This window comes from Acomys russatus, chromosome 5, assembly GCF_903995435.1.
Source record: "Acomys russatus chromosome 5, mAcoRus1.1, whole genome shotgun sequence".
Taxonomy (NCBI): domain Eukaryota; kingdom Metazoa; phylum Chordata; class Mammalia; order Rodentia; family Muridae; genus Acomys; species Acomys russatus.
This window is the reverse complement of record NC_067141.1, coordinates 32416310-32428507: the sequence shown is the minus strand read 5'-3', so window position 1 is coordinate 32428507 and position 12198 is coordinate 32416310.

Genomic DNA, 12198 nt, shown 5'->3' with positions numbered 1-12198 from the left:
CTTAGAGAGGACCTGAGTTCAGTTTCTAGCACATATCTCATAAGATTAAAGAAAGGAAAGGAAACAGGGGTAAATAAAAGACAAAACCCAGAAGACACACTTATCTTTACTAAGAGTACAGAGTGGGATGAAAGTGAAAAGACCCAAATCACTCCTTGAAATTGGAGCTTGTAACGATATTTGCCACCACTGTATTTATCTCTTTTTCTTTTTTCTTTTTTTTTTTCCTCTTTGTTTGGCTTTGTTGTTGTTATTTCCGAGACAAGGTTTCTCTGTGTAACCTTGGCTATTCTGGCCTCATTTTATAGACCAGGCTGACCTCGTACTCATGAAGATCCACTTGCCTCTGCCTCCTGAGTACTGGAATTAGAGGCATGCATCACTACACCTGGCCTCAAACTTATCTTAATAATAACTTGGTGCTAAGTGTTTAATTATTCTCATGTTCTTACAAGCACCTTTTGACATGAGGGATAATACCTTTAAAACTGAGATTCAGAAGAATGAATTAATATATCTGTCACACTCCCCCAAATGTGGGAATGCCGCTGCCCAGAGCCAGTGCTAGCTGCACATCTTTCTGCCTTTCCTCCCAGGGCACAAGACATTAGATGAGACATAAGGGTGTGTGTTCTTGCTCACCACCTCCCTCTTGTGGCGCAATTAAATATATCGTGTTAATGTCAGGAATCAAGGAATGGAAGCAGAAAACAGAGAGGCAGCTACAGTGGGTTGACTACAAACATTCATTATCTTCCTAGCACACAAGTCACTTTCTTTCCTCAGATCATAATTTCTCATACTTAGTTTAAGAAACTGTATGTGAGGATCTCTAGCTCCTCCCACTCCTTCCTATATTTCCAGCATTTGTTCCATAACCCTCAGGTATAGCCTAGTCCCAGCACTCCATATTATAAAGTGTGTGCGTGCATGCGTGTATGCATGCGTGTGTTTCAAACAACTTCTCAGTGAACTTCCTCACGACTTTAGATTTGCATCTAAAGGAAAAGGAGAAGATCTTTGCAGTGCTAAGTTCATCAGTATATCCTATGTCCATAGGAAGGCAACCAAGGGCCCTAAAGGACATTCCCTCGCCTCAGAAAAGGCCAATAAGTATAGGACCCAGTGCTAGATCCTAGGTTTTCTGGTTCTACACTCAAGAGCATTGGCTTATGTCAGACTGAATAAACTCAGTAATGATGGTGGGAATTGTGGGACAGGACAAAAGAAAGGGACACAAAGAATGGTATGGAGAAATCTCTCTCTCTCTCTTTCTCTCTCTGTCTGTCTGTCTCTCTGTCTCTCTCTCTCTGTCTCTCTGTCTCTCTCTCTGTCTCTGTCTCTCTGTCTCTTTGTCTCTGTCTCTCTGTCTCTGTCTCTCTCTGTCTCTGTCTCTCTCTCTTTCTCTCTCTCTCTGTCTCTGTCTCTCTGTCTGTCTGTCTCTCTGTCTCTCTCTGTCTCTGTCTCTCTGTCTCTGTCTCTGTCTCTTTCTCTCTCTCTGTCTCTGTCTCTCTCTGTCTGTCTCTCTCTCTGTCTGTCTGTCTCTCTCTCTCTCTCTCTGTCTCTGTCTCTCTCTGTCTGTCTCTCTCTCTGTCTGTCTGTCTCTCTGTCTCTGTCTCTCTGTCTCTGTCTGTCTGTCTGTCTGTCTGTCTGTCTGTCTCTCTCTCTCTCTCTCTCTCTCTCTCTCTCTCTCTCTCTCTCTCTCTCTCTCTCACACACACACACACACACACACACACTTTTAGGAGAAATCTCCTAACTTACACGATAGGTATGGATTAATAGTAACTTTAACCCCTAGCAGTTTTGACCCACTCCTTTTATCCTGCAGTATTTTTTCACTTTTTCTTCTTCCTTGGTCTTCTCTCTAGTTCTTAAATTCATTGACTCTGTTGCTGCTTCTGCTAAATCTTTCACTCTCAACAGCAGCTTCTTCCTGTTCACAGCTTGGAGATCAGCGGCTCACCAGAAACCCTCCAGGCTTTCACTGCATATTCAGCATGGCTTAGGCACCCAATCTGTGGACTAAACAAATAGAAAATTCTGCCTCTGCTGTAAGATAGCCATCCATGGACTACTCTATCAATATAGGGTGAGCCAACCTACTAAACCTCCTTGAAACACACACGCGGGCACGCACACACACACACACACACACAGACACACACACACACACACACACCACATCACATCACAAATATATTAATATATGTCCATATAGAGAGATTTATTCTGTCAGGTTTGGTCTGCTAGAAAGCCATGACTAATACAGTCTAAATCATAAATCATACAGAATACTCTGCCATACAACTGACTTAGCATTAATTATCCTGTGGAATAATAAAGATTAATGAATAACTAAGGAAGTATTTGGTTAGTGGCAATAAAGATGATTATTAATTTCTTCCATAATTTATATTGATTCTTTGTGAATTTCATCTTATGCACTCCAATTCTAATAATTCTCCAGTCCTTCCATATCCACCCTCCACCCTTGCAACCCCCCACACACAAAAGAAAATAAAAATTAAAGCAAAAACAAGTGAATAAAACCTTGCTGTGGAAACTTCAGTGTGTCATGGTGTGTCACAAAGTATTCCCTTTTGCCCAAACAGCTTTACTGAAAATGTTTCTTGCAGTCATCAGATTCGAGGCCTCTGGATTCAGTTACCCCAATACTGGACCCTTACTAAGACTCCTTTTTTATATTCTGCTATTGCGTTTAGTCATGAAAATCCTCCCATTTTGTTCTGCAGGACCAGCTCCTTCACACACTCCAGCAACTCATAGGTGGGGTAAGACGTTAGCATGGGCCAGTTCAAAGCCTTGGGTTTGGGCCTAGGGTGGTACAGGAAGTTGGTCAGCTCATCAGTTCTCCTGCACCACACCACCAGGGCCAACTCTCCTGGACTGCCCAGGTGAGGAGTAGGTACACTTCTCCCTAGTGCCAGGTCCAGTGCAGGGTGGGGCCAGCTCTCCCACAGCGTTTAGGTAGTGAGTAGAGCCGACTCTCCTACACCCACATCACCACTGGCACCACTGTGTGGTAGCCAGTGAGGGCTAGGGCCAATTCAGCACTGCTCTCAAACACTGACATGGCCTCAGACAGCAGCCCAGACCAGGGATGTCCATATGACCTTTGGTGGCAACATGGGCCATACATTGACACAGACCCCTGCTGCAGTAGGGCCACAGCAGCAGCAGCAGCAGCAAGGGCCCAGACAACAATCACCATGGCATCAGGTGGCAGTGCAGGCTAATCACATCAGCCTGTTCCTCATAGCCTTCCTGTCTCCTGTTCCACCTCTCTTCATGGTGCACCAAGCACTCAGCATTTCTTTCTCTACCATCTCTCCACCACATACTTGTCCAATGTAGTGGTGGTGAGCCAGGCCTGTGGCTTCTGGTTGTCTGCTTATTACTGTTAAGCTTATAGAAAAACAACTGGAAAGAAACTAACAGAACTGAATGTTTTATTTTTTTTAATTGGTATTATTTCTGACACAGGGTTTTATGTTTCCTGCTATAGATGTCAGGCTAGATGACCCACATGCTTTCTTACAGAATCCAATACCACCAGCCCAAGGATGGCTAAATCCACAATGGTCCAGACCGTCCCCCATTGATCAATAATTGATAAAATGCCTTACAGTATTTTTTTTATCTCATGGAGACATTTCCTCAACTGAGGCTCCTTCCTCTCTAATAAGTCTAGCTTGTGTCAAGTTGACACAAAACCAGCCAGGACCCCAACTTAGACTAATATACTTAGGAAAATTTTCAGTCACAATAGAAGGAGAATATAAAACATTCCATAATAAAAACTAAAATTAATCAATATCAACAAAGAGACTCCTACTGACCTTCTGCTATATTTGTAGATCAGTGCCTTGGTCTGATCCATTATCTACCTGCAGTAGGTGGGAAAACATACAGAGACCCACAGCCAGACATTATTTGGAAAGTGAGAGATCTTGGAACACTCAGCCCTAAAAGGGATGTCTCCACCAAATCCCTGCCCTCCAGGCTCAGGGAACCCCCATGAAACGGGGGACAGGAAGAATGTAAGAGCCAGAAGGGATAGAGGACACCAAGAAAACAAGACTCTCTAAATCAACAGGATCAATGCTCATATGGACTCATAGAGACAGCATGCACAGGGCCTGCACAGGGCTGCACCAGATGGGGTTCTGGAGCTGAAAGCATGCCTCTATCCCTAAGCCAGAAGCACTCTCTAAAAACATAACCACTTGCAAATGAAAACTTATATTTTTTTTCGTGGGAGTCTCATTGAGAAGACAAACAATTCTTAAGGGTAGTCTGCATGCCTAGTAATGGATGGGCAACCGGAAAACGAGATAAAACAAAGACTCAATGGCATTTTTGGAAGTTTCTTGCCTTGTAGTGTCAGGTCAGGGATTTTCCCTCTTTTTTTATCTTATTTTTTATTTCTATTTTATTTATATATTGTTCATCTCTCCTTTCACCTTCTCTCTCTAGTCCTCTGCATATGTATTATGACTTCAGTTTACCATTTTTGTGGCACACCTGAGTATGTGAACAAGGAAGTCTCTGCTTCTATATCTATTTCATGTGCCTTTTCTTGGGCTCTTTTTCTTCTGTTTGTTTGTTTGTTTTTCCTATTTTGATGTGCTTGTTTTTGTTTTGTCTTGTTTTATTATTATCCCTTAGAAGCCTGTTTATTTTCTAATAAGAGATAGAAAGGTGGTAGAATTTACATGGAAAAGCAGATAGGGAGGGACTATGAGGAGCAGAGGGGCAGGGAGCCATAATCAGGATATATTATATGAGAAAAAAAAATCTATTTTCAATAATAAGGGATGGAAAAAAGAAAATAAAACCAAACCAAGGGCCCACTTCTAGGCTACCTTCAGCTCATGGATATCTCTGAAGTAGATGGGGGCAGGAAAATGAGTGCAAGAGGGAATGCGGAGGGAAATAAGGCTCAGATATGGGAAGAGCAGGGAAGGAGAGGGGAGAGAGAGAGAGAGAGAGAGAGAGAGAGAGAGCGAGGGGAGAGGAGGAGGAGAGAGGAGAGGAGGAGAGAGAGAGAGAGAGAGAGAGAGAATGGGAATCTGCTGAAATGATTATAAACACATAATACTGAGTTATTATTTTAATAAATCAACAGTTACTCCTTAACCAAATAACCACACAGAGAGACTACAATATATTTAATTAGCTTAGAGCACAATGCTGTGCAATTATCCCATCCTAAATCTTCAAGCTAGTATATTTCCCTCCCTTTCAGATTTCCCACATTATATGTGGTTTTTACTCATATGCCAAGTCCAGCTCATTCCTCCTGGTGTTTCCTGGTCCTTTCCCCATGCATCCCTGCTTTTCTTCCTCTTCTTTCTCCTCCCCTCACTGGAATAAGATGTCGCACCTTATTCTTTGTTTTACTCAGCATTGGCTAGTTGTCATTTATTGGCAACACAGAGAACAAATGGTGACATGTTTACACAAACTTGAAACAGAAGATACTTAGAATAAACATCACAGTGCAATGTCTGTATTGACACCAGACAATAGGGTAGAGAAATCAGCATTTGAATGAACAAGAGTAATGGTACACAGGCCACAAGAACATTATGCCAACAGAAATTGGTGGAGGAAGGGCATCTCTGGAACAGGAGAGGCTCCCAGGAGTCTGTGTGGTTTGATCCTAGCTAAAACATATCGGCAGGGGATATGGGGCTGAAGTCACTACTTCCTATAGCAAGGCAGGACTTCCAGTGCTGGGACTGGGATACCAACCCATCCACAAAACCTGCAACCAATAATTTGTCTTGCCTACAAGATGGGCAAGAACAAAGATTGAGCAGAATTGAGGGAATGGCCAGTCAATGTTCGGCTCAACTTGAGACCCATCCCATGGGGAGAGAGAGAGCCAACCCCTGACACTGTTAATAATATTCTACTATGCTTGCAGAGAGGAACCTAGGATAATTGGCTGATGGAAATAGATGCAGAGATCGATAGCAAAACAATAGGCTGAGCTCAGGGAGTCTTGTGGAAGAGTAGGGGAAATAACTGGGGGAGGCAGAGGGGTCAAGGACACCACAAGAAGACTTAAAGAGTCAACTGACCTGGGACCATGGAGGCTCATAGAGACTGAATCAGTAACCAAAGAGCACACACAGGCTGGACCTAAGCTCCTTGCACATATGTAGCAGATATGTAGCTTGGTCTTCATGTGGGTCCCCCAACAATTAGAGTGGAGGCGGGCTGTCTCTGACTCCATTTCCTGTCTTTGTATCCCTTTCCCAGAGCTAGCGTATCTTGTCAGGCCTCAGTGGGAAAGAATGCACTTAGCCCTGCTGTGACTTGATATGCCAGGGTGAGTTGGTACCCATGAGGGAGTCCTCCTTTTCTCTGAGTAGAATGAGAGGGTGAGAGGGAAGAGGGTGTGTAAGGGGGGAACTGGGAGGAGAGGAAGGAGCAGGCTATGAACAGGCTATAAAGTGAGAAATGAATAAATCAATGAAAAAAGAGACACTAAAAAATTATTACTTGTTCCTATTGCAGAGGACCAGAGTTCAGTTCCCACATGAAGCAGCTCACAACCTCCTATAACTCCAGTTCTGAAGAATGTGATGCCTTCTTCTGGCCTTGGGCACCAACACTCATGTGGTATGTACATATTTACACATACATTAAAATTAAATCTTTAAATTTTTTTTTTCTGCTATTCCAGTAAGAAGATAACCAGATCACTGAAGTTTGCCGTGTTTAAGTCTTCAGGACATGCTTTTCATAGAAAATCTATAGATATATAACTGTTGTCCAACCTCCCAGTCAGCCTTCCTCACTTCTCCTGAGCATCCCCGAGACCTGAAGATGAGATACCAATGCCTTGTTGAGAGACTGCAGTAATTCCCATGGCCTGAGTGAGCACAAAGAGCCTGGGTTTCACAACTGACCACAAACTGACCACATATGTGACAGACATTACATCTTCTCCTTGGAAAGTTGGACTCTGTCCTCTCTTCCTGCTGGTCTTGCAAAGGGCTCAGTGTTGCATGTTCTGTCCCAGCTTCTCTGCTCAAGTAACTTCCACATCTTGACTGCTCTCCGTGGGGTCCTATTAGAGCCTCTCTTTATGAACATCCTCTTTGGTGTTTTAAGATGCACCATCGTTCATTTGTTGTATGTTTGCTATCATTTTCTTTCAAATCAATAAATTTATACTGGAGAAACCTGATGTCCCCTGCTTCAGCAATGGGAGTAAAGTTAATATCAACAGTGATGTCTACTGGGCCAAAACTGAGAAAATAAGCATGATGTTCATCCCTATAGATAAGGTTCATACACTCCTTCCCTCGCAGCAGGCCACAGTATTCTATTCCTGACATACATGAGTGTGGCTTCGTCCTGGTTAACTTTCTGAACTACTCAGAGCCTTCCTCTATGTCTACAGAATGCAGATGGCTTGATAGCAGCCCTCCAGGGAATAGAATGAGGAGAGCATATACCAAACTCTATGAACAACACTTTACAGCACAGGGAAATCCATATCTCATGCCTTCTTGCTCCCATCACCTTACATAGGTGCAATGAGCAGCCTCAAAATCACTAACACAACTTTCTGATACCCTCTTATTAGCTCGAATAAGGAGAGTAATGCATGATGCAAGACATGTGCCCTACTTCTTTGTATCCTTGACTATGAGACATTTCATGTTTCTTTTGTGTGCCACATGTACATATGGTACATTCTCCCACCATATATGAGTGTCTGGATGCAATACCACAAAGCTCAGGGATGTTATTTGCTTTTTGGCAACTCTCATGGTTGTTGTAGTGTTACCAGAAGTTGCCCAGCAGGTGGTAGCAAAGCATCATGGGATAAATCAGCCATTTCTACTTTATTTATACAAAAGAATAGAAAAACTAGAGGCCTGAGTGTTCACATGGATAAGATAGAACATGGGCAGGAGAATCTGTTCATTTCCTCTGAGGTCCAAGGACAGTTGTCAGCTTGTGCTAACACCAGGACAGGATGAGGAAGGGGTGAAGTCTGCTCCTGAGGCAATTAAAATTCAAAACATGTTTCCCCTGAGAAGAGTCAGCTATTGCTAGAATTGTTAAGAATCAGCTACTTTTGAATGTTAAAGGCAGATGGATATTCTATTTCCCCTTCTCAGTGAGATTCACACATCCTTGCCCCACCTCCTTGGGCCTGCCTTGTTACTTAGCATCTCTGGATCTGTGGACTGTAACATGGTTATCTTGTACTTTATGAGTAATGTCCACTTATAAGGGAGCACATACCATGTGTGTCCTTCTGGGAATGGGTTACCTTACTCAGGATAATTTTTTCTAATTCCATTCACTGGCCTGAAAATTTCATGATGTCCTTGTTTTTAATAGCTGAATAATACTCCATTGTGTAAATGTACCATGTTTTCTTTATCCATTCTTTTTTAAAACTATTTTTTATTAATTCATTCATTTTTACATCTCAATAGTTATCCCATTCTTTGTATCCTCCCATTCCTCCCTCCCTCCCTCTTTCCCCCTACTCCCCTCCCCTATGACTGTGACTGAGGGGGGTCTACTCCCCCTGTATATGCTCATAGGGTATCAAGGCTCTTCTTGGTAGCCTGCTATACTTCCTCTGAGTGCCACATTCTTCAGTTGAGGGACATCAAGTTGTTTTTCAGTTTCTGGCTATTATGAATAAAGCTGCTATAAACAAGTGTCCTTGTGCAATAGTGCAACATTTTTTTTGAGTATATGCCCAGAAGTAGTATAGCTTGGTCTTGAGGTAGATTTAGTTCCAATTTTCTGAAAAAGCATCAGATTGATTCCCCAAGTGGCTGTAAAATTTTGCACTCCCACCATCAATAGAGGAATGTACCCCTTGCTCTGCGTTCTCATCAGCATGTGCTGTCACTTAAGTTTTTGATCTTAGCCATTCTGACAGGTGTGCGATGCAATCTCAAAGCTGTTTTGGTTTGCATTTCCATGATGTCTAATTATGTTGAACATTTCTTTAAGTGCTTCTTTGCCCTTAGAGAGTCCTCTGTCAAGAATTTTCTGTTTAGATCTGTACCTCATTTTTTAATTGGGTTTGTTGTCTTGTTTCTTGAGTTCTCTATAGATACCATTTACCAACATTAAATCAAGATAAGCTAAACAACTTAAATGTACCTATAATTGCTAAGGAAATAGAATCAGTCACTACATGTCTCCCAACCAAAAAGAAGCAGAAGGCCAGGTGATTTTAGTGTAAAATTCTATTAGACTTTCAAAGAAGAGCTAATAGCAATACTCCTCAAACTATTCCACAAAATAAAAACAGATGAAACATTGCCAAACTCATTCTATGAGACCGTCAGCTTGATACCTAAACCACACAAAGACTCAACAAAGAAAGAGAGTTTCACATCATTCTGCCTTATGAACATTCATGCAAAAATACTCAATAAATTATAAACTAAATCCAAGAGCACATCAAAAATATCACCCACCATGATCAAGCAGGTTTTATCCCAGGGATGCAGGGATGGTTCAACATATGAAGATCCATCAATGTCATCCACCATATAAACAAACTGAAAGAAAAAAACACATTGTCATCTCATTGGATGCTGAAAAAGCCATTGACAAAATCCAACACCTCTTTATGTTAAAGTCTTGGAGAGATCAAGGATACAACGCACATACTTAAACACAATAAAGGCCATAAACAGCAAACCAATATCCAACATCAAATTAAATGGAGAGAAACTTAAAGCATTTCTACTAAAATCAGGACAATCCAAGGCTGCCTATTCTCTCCATATCTATTCAACATAATACTTGAAGTCCTAGCTAGAGGAATAAGACAACTAAATGTTTTGATTCTTGTACAAGAATGAACACTGGTTCTCTGCTTGAAAAGAACTTACTTTCAATTTTAACAGGAGTGGAGTAAAGTTCTACAGACAGAGTAAGATTATCTCTTATAATATTTTGAGTCCACATTACTCCAATATAAATTACAAAGATTACTGGAAACTAAAATGAGAGAAATGCTAACTGTAATAGGTTAACAGCTTTTTAGTATATATTTCATTTATAAATCTAATGATATTTAATCTTGTCAGAGAGTAGAGTTAGAATCTGATGAACTTTATGACTCAATTCACAGCTGATGAAATTCTCCTGTTAGCTAAATTTAAAAAAAAATCATTTGATCAGTTTTGTTGTCTCAGTTTTTCTTAATTACCTCCTTTTAAAAAGATTTAAATATTTTTTAATCATCTGTATTGTGTGTGAGTATGCACATATTGAATGCAGTTGCCCTTGGAGGCTGGAGGAGTCAATCCTCCTGGAACTGAAATTGAAGGCAGTTGTGAGATAGCTGATGTGAGAGCTGAGACCTGAACTTGGGTCCTCTACAATTGCATCACTCTTAACTGTTGATCCCTGTCTGCAGCCTCTTTTCTGGCATCATTTTAAAAACAGGTGTGTGTGTGTGTGTGTGTGTGTGTGTGTGTGTGTGTGAGAGAGAGAGAGAGAGAGAGAGAGAGAGAGAGAGAGGGGCAGGCAGGCAGAGAGAGAGAGAGAGAGAGAGAGAGAGAGAGAGAGAGAGAGAGAGAGAGAGAGAGAGAGAGAGAGAGAGACAGAGACATAGAGGGGAGAGAGAGATGTGTGGTGGTGGTGGTGATGGTGGTAGCAGAAGCAAACTTGCAGGAGTTCAGAGCTCTCGTTCCATCATCTGGATCCTGCAGATCCAGTGCAGGCCATTCGCCTTGGCAACAAGCATCTTTACCTGCTGAGCCACCTAAATGCTGCTGTTGTTTAAAGATTTTGTTTGGTTTTGTATTTGATTTTTATATTTTTGAGATTTTCACACATGAGTGCAATGTATTTTGACTATACCTGCCCCTTCCTTCTGTTCCAGATCCTTCTCCATTCCCTCTACAGCCTTCTCTCATATTCATGTCCTATGTTCTCTCCTAGAGTCATTATTGTGATACAGATCCAGATACGTGTATATAACCTACTGAGTCTCATTAGGGTTTCCCATATATGCATGAGTGTAGGGATGACTACTTGAGTATGGGCAACCTATCAGAAACTTATCTCTGAGGAAGAGTGACTCCTCAACCCTCAGGAGCCTTTGATTTCCCATAACTCCTCAACTATGGATGGAACCTTTCCCTGTCCATCCTGGAATGTTGACTGGTGTGTTCTTGTCAATGATCTTGGGAGCTCATGGGTGCAATGTCCCTATTATGTCAAGAAGACACTTATTTAGAGCAATTCTCCAGATGTTCTGACTCTTACAATCTTCCTGCCTCCTCTTCTGAGATGTTCCTTGAGCCTTTGGTGTAGGGATTGTGTTATAACTGTCCTCAGTTAGAAATGAGGACTCCACAGTCATATGATAAGGTGTGAACATTGCACTAATCTATGTGTGTAAGAGTGAGTATTTAGAAAGCAGTTGGATGCAATATTATTTTTACAAAATAGTAATAGCAGGCTCTCCTCTAAGCAGTTGGATGCAATATTATTTTTACAAAATAGTAATAGCAGGCTCTCCTCTAAGAACTGTGGGTAACTAATAAGGAACCCTAGGGAGAGTGCTTAATTCTCATTCACAAGGCAAATAGAATATAGACTGGAAGCAGTTGAAGAGAAGAAATAGGACTGGAGCCTACCATAGAGGTCCTCTGAAAGACTCCGCCCAGCAGAAGATCCAAGCAGATGCTGCGACACACAGGCAAACTCCAGGGTGGAGCACAGGGAGTCCTATGGAAGGGTTGGGGAATAGAGGGACCTGGAGGGGTCAGGAGCTCTACAGGAGACCAGTGGAGCCAACAAATCCAGGTGGAGGAGGCAGGTACTGCAGAGACTGATGCACAAAGGACCATGCATGGTATGGACCTAGACCTTCTGCTCAGATGTAGTAGATAAGCAGCCCAGTCTCCTTGTGTGTCCCATAAAATGTGGAGTAGGGTCTACTTCTGACATGGACTCTGGCCCACACACATTGATCACTTCCCCCTGGTGGGGCAGCCTTGCCAGACCATAGAGGAAGAGGATACAGACAGTCCAGATGGGACTTGATAGGCTGAGGTCAGATATTAGGAGAGGAGAGCTCCCCTTTCTGAGGACTAGGGGAGGGAGGGAGAAGATATGAGGAAGGGTAGGTGGGATTGGCAGATACTGAGGGAGGGG